The sequence below is a fragment of the Nymphaea colorata genome, chromosome 14 (assembly GCF_008831285.2).
Source record: "Nymphaea colorata isolate Beijing-Zhang1983 chromosome 14, ASM883128v2, whole genome shotgun sequence".
Lineage (NCBI taxonomy): Eukaryota > Viridiplantae > Streptophyta > Magnoliopsida > Nymphaeales > Nymphaeaceae > Nymphaea > Nymphaea colorata.
In genome coordinates, this window is record NC_045151.1 from 10,113,839 (window position 1) to 10,126,489 (window position 12,651).

Here is a 12,651-nt window from a genome sequence, read left to right on the forward strand (position 1 = left end):
ACTTGGAGTAATCATGAACACATTTAACAAGGACTAGAAAACTAGCTAGAGCGGTCAGCCAGAATATATATACATACATATATATATAATGCTTTTTCTTCTCAAAAAGGTGATTTAGTAGAATGTAAAGAGAGTGACAGACATGATAAGGTCATATGAAAAATAAATGAGGTATAACATGGCTTTTGTGCTACACTTGATGTGAACCTTGGGAAGACGGTTAGCCAGCTGCACCAAAGACTCCATGAGATAGGCAATTATACACATGCAAGAACGTTAGCAATAAGACAGTGTTGGGTCTTTCTCAATCCATTGGAAAACTGAAAATGGAAAAGGAAGCAAGAATTCACTAGGTATGTATAATTCTTTTGTAATTGTATGCAAAAGTACTGATTGTCCATGTGTCCAATAGCAATGAAACAGTGCAAACAGTGCCTTTCAGCCATATTCAGTACTTTTCCTTACAAAAAAATGCAGACAGTATAATTAATCTACATGCCTTCTAAATTCTTGATTTCTATTCCATTCTTGATACTAATGACAGTCCATTGTATATTCTTACATTGTGCCTACCTGTCTCATGGAGGCTTGGGCAATCTTGACTAACTGCCTTCCTGTACCTCATTCACATATTCAAGAACTTTATCAAGAAGTTCAATCTGATTGAAAAGGATATACAATGGACTGTCATTAGTATCAGATACTTATCAGTGTTCAGTTAGTTTGCTTTATTCAGTAGATCACCGACATGTACTTTCCAAACTTTCCCTAACTCATGTAGAACCATTTTTCAGAGGCAAAAAAGGCTCACCAGAATTCCTATATATATATATATATATATATATATATATATATATATATACATGTGTGTGTGTGTGTGTGTGTATTACGTGCATTGATCATGAGACAATCAATTAATTGTGTTACATTGTTAACAAGGTGTTATTATAAAATAAAATTTTCAAAATATTTTGACAAAAAAATTATGCCATCCATTTTGAAGTACTTGAATGATATATAATTTACAATTTTACACCAAAGAAAAACAATATGTGGAACCTTGTGAACTCCCTACTAAGTCGATCAATTGGCCAATAACTCAGTTCTCATTGCCCACAAGCTCAATGTATCATGGCTCCTTCCAAGCTTGTTTCACAAAAAAGGAAAGTTAGGATTTTAGTTAATACAAGAAGCATCAAGAGGACTAAAAAAATTAAAACAACAGCGAATTTAACTCTAGATTTTTTATGTGGTTGGGTAATTTTCTCAGCGTCCATCTTGGAAATATCAACAACTAAAATGGTTGTTTATGGATCTTGTACCTACCAATATATACATCAGAGAGAAGAAAAAAAAGAGAATTATAAACAACATTTATGTAGATTCCGGATAATAAGTCAATAAAAAATTTATAGGTTCACAATATACCTGCTACAAGGGTTAAAGAATTCATACAAAGAAATTTGTACAGTTCAAACGAATTATTTTATAAATTTTCTTCTTGTTCAGTAGAATAATAACACAGCTGGGTGGGAGTAATAGGGAAGGAGGCATCAGGTTGAGATAAAATGTTAAAAAAGAAATTAATAAAAAAAAGCTATATATTATATATATACTGGTCCTGATTCAATTTCTCTCTCTCACACTCTCCTTTCTTTATATATATATATTCTTAAAAAACAACTTGTTGGAAACCTCATTTTTTCTAACTGAATGCTCCATTGAAGGATAAATAAATCATGGATCATCATTTACAGAAGTGAGAATTCATTTAAAGCGGACTTTCTGGCTTAAAATTTCTTCAGTTACCACAATTTTTTTTCTTTTGGCATGTTGGAATGGGGGCACAGAGAATATTGCATAAAACATCGCTTCTCAAAACAGGTAGCTCAATTGTACTTCCCGTCTTATCTCTGTCAAAGTGCGAAGACAACATTCATGGTATCTCTGTCAAAGTGCGAAGACAACATCCTTATCCTATATTAATTTTTTTTCGTATCTGATATTCTCAGAAGCTTTGATGTGTTTATCCAATCCAAATGGGACATACATTGACATCCTTACAGAGAATGAACCATGGACTATGCAAATAATTGAACACATCAAAATTCTTGAGATAGTTTGGCTCTCATTTTAAATTCATCAGTCCTTCTACAGTAAAACAAAAGTGCTAAAATGGTTCCCAAAAGGAATATGGCCTCACCTAAAACAGAGTTCTAACGACCCAACACTCTTGTCCAAAGATAGTATGTAACCTATTCTTGATTGAACTTTGAAACTGTTTAGTAGATCAATTCGGTGAAGTAATTCATATCTCACTATTATGGAATTTGATATTAAGTTTCATGATTGAATCTCAATCTCAGCACTGATCCAATTTTAGAAATACAGGATTTGAATCTTGGTCCGAGTGTGATTACAAGGAGCACCTAAAAAATGGATTTAAGTAATTGAAAATGTAATGCATATGATATATATTCAAGAAATTCAATAGCTTCTTTCTTGCATTAACTGAAATCCTAACTTTTCTTCTTGAAAGAAGCATGGATGGAGCCATGATACATTTAACTGCAGTATATATTGATCAAATATGAGGACGATGGAACTGATTTATTGGCAGATTGGTCAATTAGTTTGTAGTTCACAAGGTTCGACATTATTTTCTTTCGTCTTTGGCATAAACAATGTGAATAATGATAATCATTCTAGTACTTCACAAAGTATGACATGCTTTTTTATTGAAAATATAAATGATAAATTGTTCGCCTTTTGGAAAAATTATTTTATAAGTAACACCTCACTAAAGATGTAACAAAATGAATTAAATGTCTCATGATCAAAGCATGTAATTTATATATATATATATCATTCATTGCCACAAATATTAATACTAAAATATAAAGTTTCTATTTTTGTTATCAAATATGTTGTGACACAAGCTTTTTTTACTTGTGCAAGTAGCATCCAAATTTGAACAGTTTTCTGCACTAGTGCTAGAACTATATCACCCATTGTATAATTCTATGACATCTACTTTTGAAGCAATGTTTGATGTGAAGGGTATTTTTGCCAACACTATTATCTCAATTAAAGCACAATTGGTACTGGCAAATGGTAAGTGGCCTCTGATGTCAACAATAATATTGAAACCCGTCATTCTTGTCATGATAGATACATTGAAAATGTCAACAACAATATTGAAGCCTAAAATTCACATTCTTGTTTTCGATACATTGAAACTTGAGTTTTTTTTTTTACTTATGTGTATAATGTTGATACATAGAAACTTGAGTTTTTTTTTTTACTTATGCATATATTGTTGATACATTGAAACATGAGTTTTTTTTTTACTTATGTGTATAATATTGCCTAAAATGTTATTTTACATTATCTTTCCTACTTACATATATTCTTTCTATAAATTTTATTTTTGAAGGACAAATCCAAGTATCATACTGAGCTGCTAAGGGTTTGATAAGGGTGATCTCAAGTTTTAATCACGGTTTTCTGAATGTACGGTAGTAGGGAGTTTCTCGAGTCTCGAAAACATGTTTAGTAAAACCATGCTCTTTATCAACTCCAAAACCATTTATTTTAAAATTTCAACTTGATAAAGTTCTTGAATATGTGAATGAGGTACGAAGAAGGCCTTTGTTCTTCATTTGGTTTGGACTTCGAGAAGACTTAGTCAGGATTACCCAGCCTCCATGAGACAGGTAGGCACAATGTTAGAACATTACAATAACACACTGGTGGGTCTTTCTCAGTCCATTGAAAAGCTGAGAATGGAAAATAAAGCATCAATTCAGAAGGCATGTAGATTAATTGTATTCCACATGTAGATTAATTGTATTCCACTGTATGCATTTTTTTGTAAGCAAAAGTACTGATTGTGACTTGGGATCACGTAGCTGAAAGACATTGTTTCATCGCTATTAGAACCTTGGAACTAGTTCCTGTAGTAGTGATGAACAAATCAGTACTTTTGCTTGCAATTAAAATAGAATTATACATGCCTTCTGAATTCTTGCTTCCTTTCCCATTTTCAGCTTCCCAATGGATTGACAAAGAGCCACCACGGTCTTATCAACTCTTCCAAAACTCCAAATCAAGTGAAGCACAAAAGCCTTGTTATACCTCATTTATTTTGCATATAACCTTATCATGTCTGTCTCTATCTTTGAATTCTACTTAATCAACTTTTTGAGAAGAAAAATGAACACACACACACACACACACACACACACACATATATATATATATATATATATATATATATATAGAGAGAGAGAGAGAGAGAGAGAGAGAGAAAGAGAGAGAGAGAGAGAGAGAGAGAGAAAGAGAGACATAGAGAGAGAGAGAGAGAATCACATGGCTAAAAATTGGAAACTTATTATTATAAGACAATCACAATTAACAGCATTGGTGATGATTTGTGGTGTCTTCTTTGACTTCCTCCATACCAGTGGATATACAAAAGCTTAAGAGAAAAATCGAGGTTTATTTATAGGAATATATCCGAAATTCGGAGGCTCTGATGAAAATTCTGAAAAGTAAAGAGGATAAACGGATTATGCCAGGGGTGATGCGGTGCGTGGGCTCCCACGTGGTGCTCAATGATGTCCACTCTCAAGAACCCGACCCGATCATTGTGGATCCTATTGATATGAGCATCTCATTTACCTGCAGGCCACCAGTAATGAGTGGATGAACTGCACGGAAAGCTAGCAGTCACTAGTTGGTGGTGTTTTAATAAGCATGGCTACCAAGGTTGAGAATCCGAGTTGAGAAAGTGGCCTGCAGATTCCAATAATAAGGCCTCCATTTATTTGATTATAAAATTTAAAAAAGCAGAAATGGTTTGTTTCTTGACAGACCGATGTCGTCATGAACATCATAGGTGTACTTTTACATCATATTTTGTTCTGATCTGAAATTTCTGCTGAATGTTTATATATCTTGATGAATATTTGTCTTTATGAGCATTGATGACGCACCACATCGAGCTGGGCCATGATGGAGTCTAGGGGACCATTTTTTGTAGTACAAAGAGTTGTTTGGAATGGAAACTTGCTGCTTGCCAGTCCCCGTCTTGTTTATTGCGATAACATCCTTTAGAACGGGCATGCAGATGGTTGCAGATGGAGAGATTATGAACACCGACGTTTGTGTTCAAAGAAACAGGCATAGTGGTGCACTAGTCATTAGATTTGTGAGAGCTGGCCTTTGAGAGCGCCGTTGTAGACGTGATTTGTTTAAAATGAAATTTGAAGGCACATAATTGGAATTCACAACCTATATTTCGAAAAGGAAGTATATATTTGCTAAAATAAAATAAGATGAAATATATGGGGAATAGGGTGGGCGCCGGGCCGGGTCGCCGGCGGGTACCCGGCCCGTTACGGGCCCGGGTCTGGGTACAAACTTCATGTCGTCGGGCTTTCGTCCGTAGTGCCCGGCCCGGCCCGACATCATAACGGGCCGGGTCCGGGTTACTTGACTTAGCCCGTTGGGACCCGGTTAAGTCGATAAGTCAAAATGAAAATGTTTAGGGTTTCTTTTCGCGTTTCTTTTTTCATTGGAAAGGGAAAGAGGGTTGTGCGAAACTGCGACTCTTTGAGCTGAAACTCATTCGCTCCTCTGCCTCCACCTCTGTGCCTCCTCCTTAGCTGTAGGGATGAAACATCCACCACATCTGCAGATTCTTGCATTCTTTTGGGCAGAAGAGCGCTCAGATTCTCGCTTATTGCTTTGGGAACAGGAGCGGAATCCAGAAGCATAGAGCCGTGAGGTTTCCCAGAGCAAGAGTAAATGTATCATTTCCTAAGGCTTCCGCTATCTTGAGCGTGGATTTTGGCGACATTCTCTTAATTTTTTGGTTAGGTCCTGTCTGAGACGTTTGGATATGTGCAGGAATGAGGCAGAATCGAGCTAGGAGGCAGTGTAGCTGAGTTCTTGCCATGATATTCTTTGTCGTGCTTAGGTCTGGGAAGGTTATTCGTTGAAGGCGTTGTGTTTTCTGCTGAGATCTGGAAGGTAATTCGTTAAGGAGTGTTGTGCTTTCTGACTTCTCTTGAAGCTTTGCTTGATTTTTAGCTCGGAACTATAGGCTTCATTTGCTTAAAAAACAGGTCTGGCCGGGCCTCGAATTTGATTGACTAGGCCCGGTACCCGCCCCGACCCGGCCCGTTAATAGTCGGGCCGGGTAACGGGCCGACCCGATCCAAATGCAGGTCATTAACGACGTTCATTAAACGGGCCGGGCCGATCCGGCCTGGCCCGATGCCCAGGCCTAATGGGGAAGGTGTATATGGCTTCGCTGGATACAACAAAACTGTTTTCTTTCAGTTATTTCAGTAATGAAAAATGGTTGAGTAATCAGCCAGATTGGATTTGGATTGGTGTACAATTTAGCGTGTTCTAGGCCATATGCATGTCACATCATATTGTTGGGCCTTGATAAGAAAATTTTCCCTATATTTTCTCTTTTGACATAGGGTGATTAGCAACATGAACATTAATAGGAGTACCATGCATATATCTGAAAATTAGGATAGATTAATGAAGCGCTACATTTTATTGTTTCAACAGTATTCTATAGTCTTTACAATAGATTCATGAAATCCTAAATTAGTGTTAATGTTGCCAAACACCCCTTTATGGGATTCGTTTTACACTAAATTTATCATTGCTCTTTGTTTTTAAAGTAAAATTGTGTTAATGGGCTTTTTGCTCTTTTTGGACATGGAAACATTCTTTTCTATTATGGTCAATCTACCTCACTTAAAAATTGGTTTTTGAATGATTTATAGCATGATGGATGGGGAGTCAAGGTCCCATCAAGGTCAAATGACTGAAAATTATGGACACACATATGAAAGGTGAAGTTGGTAGATTTTCTTTATTTAGGTTTAGAATAAGTTCATGACGTCACTAGAAAGGGAGTGTACGAATGACTATTAGAATGATATCATGGGAAATGTGTGATCATCAAATATGTTCTTCTTTAAAATGCATATAATCCTCAAAATACATTTTTCAAGAGTATTGCATATGATCCTTAATCAGATATACTTTTTTTCTCTTGTTTAGAACATTTTAATAAGATCTCTGAATTACATCGAATGTATTGACATCCCTATAAAAAATACACCATTGCAATAGGTTATGAAAATCACCCAACCATATAAAATTTTTTCAGCTAATCTCACTCTTCTTTTTAGTTCTTTAATCCTCATGATGCTTCTTGTTTTAACAGAAATCCTAACTTCTCTTTTTAAAACAAGTTTAGATGGAGCCATGATACATGTAACTGCAGAATATATTGTTTGAGCATGAGGACTATGAGAAGTGATTTATTGGCCGATTGAACGATTTAGCTGGTAGTTCACAAGATTCCACAAAATTTTTTTCTAAGGCGTAAAAACAAATTATATATTATTCTAGTACTTCACAAAGTATGACATAATGTTTTTGTAAAAATATAAATGATACATTGTTCACCTTTTTGAAAAAAATATTTTATAAGTAACACCTTGTTAACCATGTACCACTTATAATTAATTAAATGTGAGATGATAATTTATATACATAAATTCCAAAATATTCTATATATTGGTTTGATTTCTTAAATTTTACGTGGCAGTAAAAAAAAATAAAAGCTTTAAAGGTACTAACCAGGCATAGAGTGTTTGATGTGATTAAAAATATAAGTGTTTTATCTTGCCAAATTAATTTTATAATAATATACGGTTAATGTGTATACAAGTATGTAAAAAAATTGTAACAGTCATTTTTCTAATGAACAAGAAGAAAAATGTTATAAAAGAATTTGTTTAAACCATATAAATTTATTTTTATGAATTCTTTGAACCCGTGCAGCCGGTCGACTGTGAGTCAGTGAACCGACAATTTTTTAGTGACTTGAACGTTTTACATGGAATTAGATTTGCCTACATATACAATTCTCAGTATACTTGTAAGAGTACTAAGAAATTTGACACGGAATTAGATTTTGATTCTAGTTTCAAATGTCAAAATTTGACTGAACTTTTTAATGCTCTATTCTTGTGTTTTTTCAAGAATATATTCTAATTATTTTGATAGTGATCAATGAAATTTGGTTTGGTTCTTGTAAGTTCATGTACTCATCATTCTAGATCAGTCCGCTTAACTTAGAGGTACCACCTAGGTTGTGTTTGGGAACCACAGAAATGAGATCCTCACCTAATATGTAAAACCTCATACTCATGTTCCACCTGGTAAGATATGACCCAATTGAGACATGTAATTGGATTGAGAAAAAAATATTCGCTCGAACAAGAAGCATAGCTTTGAGATCCTTATTGTTGCTGAATTGCTATAAAAAAATCCACTTCTTGTCTAAATAGTAAACCCTAGGCAACTTGGATTTCTGATCCCAAATGGCTGCCTCAAATATGAGATCCAGGTGTTGGATCTACCTTAAAATTCAAAGTTCTAACAAATGGCAGATCTAAGATATTCAGATTTCAAATCTGCGAGAATATCAAAATCAACAGATTTCATGCCTAAAGGAGGGGTGGTCAGACTGATCCAGATGAGAATCTCAGATGGTACCCCTCCTGCCATTGTGAGTGAGGCATCTGGTTGATGCTTTGCTGACCGGCAAAGAGAGGCGTTGTTTGCGAGACACAAGCTATTTGAGAAGCCCCAAATCCTAAAAGATCAGATCTAAGATCCAAGGATCTGAAATCACCTTCGGTCTCCAATGCAACCAAACATGGCCTAAAGGCTTCTCAATGGCATCAGAGTCATTCGTTTGGTTGTTGATATGTATCAATTTAATAGTTGGGATCAGGGGTGGACTTGGGAATTTTATAATGGGGCCAAACTACAGTTTCAATGTTAACGAAAATGTAGATCACTTTAATTTTTTTAAATGTATTAAAGAGTAATGATTTTGAGATTTTTCTATCAATTGCATAATTTGACATTTTTCCCCTATCTTTGGTTCCAGTCTTGTTATAACTGTCCAGGTGGCCTCCATTTTCTTCAAAGAGATGCTTCCCAAACTGGTTGGTTCATTCATTGATGTTTAGGAGTCGCAAAATTTTTCTTTTTGCCATTTAATTTTTCTTAAAACGAATGATTTTTTCCTTAGTCATGTAAACAATTTATTATCAACAAAATCTACATCAATGTTGTTTAATGAACCTCTTTTTTTCTCTCTTTGAATAAGATTAATTACTAATTATATATCTCTGTGTGTATGTATATTTATATATACATATGTAGGTACGTATGAGACATATAAAATCATTTTAGCCGTTATTTTTCCAAGATGGACCACTCAGAAAAATTAATTAGAAATTCTTTTAGTAATTAAAACATTAATTAAAAACTATTTTTTTGCTCAATTTTTTTCTCAACCATTCATTTTGGAAAAATAAGTGACCAAAATGATTCCTTAGAGTACCTACTGGTTTTGCACCTACCAATTTTTTTCTCTCTCTCCCACACTCACATACAGACGCACACACACACACACTATATATATATATATATATATATATATATAGAATATTAATATTAAAATCTAAAATTTCCATTTATGTCATCAAATGCATTGTGACACAAGCTTTTTTGTACCGTCCATTGTAAAATTCCAAGATATATTAGTTTTTAAACAATGTACAATGTGAGGGGTCCTTTTGTCAACCCTATTATCTCAACTAAAGCACAAACATAAGTTATAATTTCATTACTGATAATAAATGCATTGTGAGACAAGCTTTTTCAGTTATGCATATAGCTTCCAAATTTGAATCATTTGCTGCACTAGTGCTAGAACCATATCACACAATGTGTAAGTCTATGTCATCTTAGTTTTTAAACAATTTTGGATGTGAGGGGTCTTTTAGCCAATTCTATTCTCTCAAATAAAGCACAAGCACATATTAGAAAAACGTAGATACGAATACTTGAAGTTTGGAATGTACAACTAGTAGGGGTAAATGATAAGTTGCCTTTGATGTAAACAATAATATTGAATCCTACAGTTGTCATTCTTGTCATGATAGATACATTGAAAATGTCTACAACAATATGGAAACCAAAAATTTCCATACTTGTTTTTTATGCATCGAAACCTGAGTTTTTTTACTTATGCGTATAATGTTGCCTAAAACATTATTTAAAAATATCTTTCCTGCTCACATATATTTTTTCTATAAATTTGATTGTTGAAGCTGGAGAAACCCAAGTATCATACAAAGCTTGAAAGTGTATGGTAGCAGGGGAAGAGCCAAGGGGAGGAGGAGAAGCAAGAAGAAGAAGGAAAAGAGAGTCGTCATTGCTTCCTTCTTCTTTCCCATAATTCACAAGGAATTCTCGAGGGATTCCAGTATTTTGTTGGTGGGATGCAGGAGGAGGGAGATAGAGAAGCATTTATAGTGCATAACTTGGTCGATTGTTGGCTCTTGGAAGATCCACAAAGAGGCAAAGGCTGATTTGGGGAGGGTCGTTTTGGGATCTATTTACGATCTTAAACGTTAGGGTCGACCATGGTCCCAGTTTGGAAGAGAGACTAAAAGAAACGAGAAGAGGAGGCAAAAATGAAACATCATTAGCATCTCTTTGGTTATGAGATAATAGAAAAATGTGGTTTCATTTCAAGATCAATGAAAGCAGGGAGACATCTCTTTCTAGAAATTGTTTGGTGGCATCTTAATTGCGCATGCGTGTATATTAGTGGATGTTAATGACAGTTGGGGCAGTAAAAGCTTTCAGTAGTACGTATCCATCGGCGTTTTAAAGTTTTGAATTTTCAAATCGAGATTCTTTGGCAATGTGCACAAATTCTTGCCCATGACAAATGCTGCCAGCAGGTTATAGACTAGTCTTATTGGTGCCGGCGACCTCAAATGACCTTGGGTAGGCTTACGACCTTAATGAGTTTCGCTGACCAACCTGACCAAGTTGTGGGTCCTTCATTTCTGAACTCCATGCCCAGATGAGTAATCATTAAACAATAAACATCGGCTGTCCTTGGAAGCGTTGCAGTTTCATGCCAATATTTTCTAGAAAACTGATATGTGACGTACTAGAGAAACGTACTTGATTGTGATATCTTTAAAACACTTGTTTTTGTCAAAAAATAGATGTCTCCCTGCTGTCATTAATCTTGAAATGAAACCACATTTTTCAATTATCTCATAACCAAAGAGATGCTAATGACGTTTCATTTTTGCCTCCTCTTCTCCTTTCTTTTTGTCTCTCTTCCAAACTGGGACCATGGTCAGCCCCAACGTTTAATATCGTAAATAGATCCCAAGACGACCCTCCCTAAATCAGACTTTGCCTCTTTGTGGATCTTCCAAGAGCCAACAATCGACGAAGTTATGCACTATAAATGCTTCTCTATCTCCCTCCTCCTGCACCCCACCAACAAAATACTGGAATCCCTCAAGAATTCCTTGTGAATTACGGGAAAGAAGAAGGAAGCCATGACGACTCTCTTTTCCTTCTTCTTCCTGCTTCTCCTCCCCTTCTTCTTCTCTTTTGAAAAAATCGTTTATTAATGAATTATTATTATTATTATTATTATATGTTTCTGTTATTGTTTAATGATTACAATTCGTTTTCTATTTGACAAAAGATTATAAATTATTGTTTGTTTCATTTAGCTTGAAATATTTTTTGAGTTATTTTTTTCATATATTTTGGGCTTTTCACAAAATTCCACTGTTTTGTGACTATGGGGAACACATTTTAACTTTTATGGGACTATCTTGAGTCTCAAAAACACCATTAGTGCAAACATGCTCTTCATCAACTCCAATACCATTTATTTAAAAATTTTCAACTTCATAAATTTCTTGAATATGTGAATGAGGACCTTGGCGTTTATGCTTCACTAGGTTTGGACTTCATGAAGATAGTTAGTCAGGATTACTCAAGCCTCCATGAGACTGGTAGACACAATGTATGAACATTAGTAATAACACACTGGTGGATCTTTCTCAGTCCCTTGGGAAGCTGAAAATCTAAAAGTAAGCAAGAATTGTAATAACACAATATTTCATCGCTATTGGAACCAAGGAACTTGTTGGACTCTCTCAATTGAGGAAAAGAAGCTATTGGTTTCGAGATTAAGTAGTTCCTACAGTACCAACGAAGCAATCAATTATTTTTGTTTCTAATTACAATAGAATTATACACACCTTGCGAATTCTTGCATCCTTTTCCATTTTCGGCTTCTCAATGGATTGACAACGACCCACCACTGACTTATTGCTAATGTTTGCATATTGTGTATAATTGTCTGTCTCATGGAGACTTGGGAGCAGTTGACTAACCGTTTTCCCAAATCAGAACCAAGTGAAGCACAAAAGCCTTGTTATACCTCATTTATTTTGCATGTGACCTTACCATGTGTCTCTCCCTTGACCTTCTACTAAATCATCTTTTGAGAAGAAAAATCAGAACATATATATATATATATATATATATATCGGATGACTGAAAATTGAAAACTGGTCATTAAAGACAATCACAATTAACAGCATTGGCGATGATTTATGGTGCCTTTTTTGCCTTCCTCATTTTTCTACATGCAAGAGTAAATAAAATAAAGCCAATACCGCGAGTGGATATACAAAAACTGAGTTG

At 34.9% G+C, this 12,651-nt stretch overlaps 1 long non-coding RNA gene across 1 annotated transcript; it reads left to right on the forward strand.

Annotated features, from left to right (window-relative positions):
* Positions 1-5,561: 5,561 nt before the first annotated feature.
* Positions 5,562-10,781, forward strand: LOC116267422 (uncharacterized). The gene is made up of 3 exons (XR_004175580.2): positions 5,562-5,813; positions 5,914-6,036; positions 10,230-10,781. It is a non-coding gene; the product is annotated as an uncharacterized LOC116267422 (long non-coding RNA).
* The last annotated feature ends 1,870 nt before the right edge of the window (positions 10,782-12,651 follow it).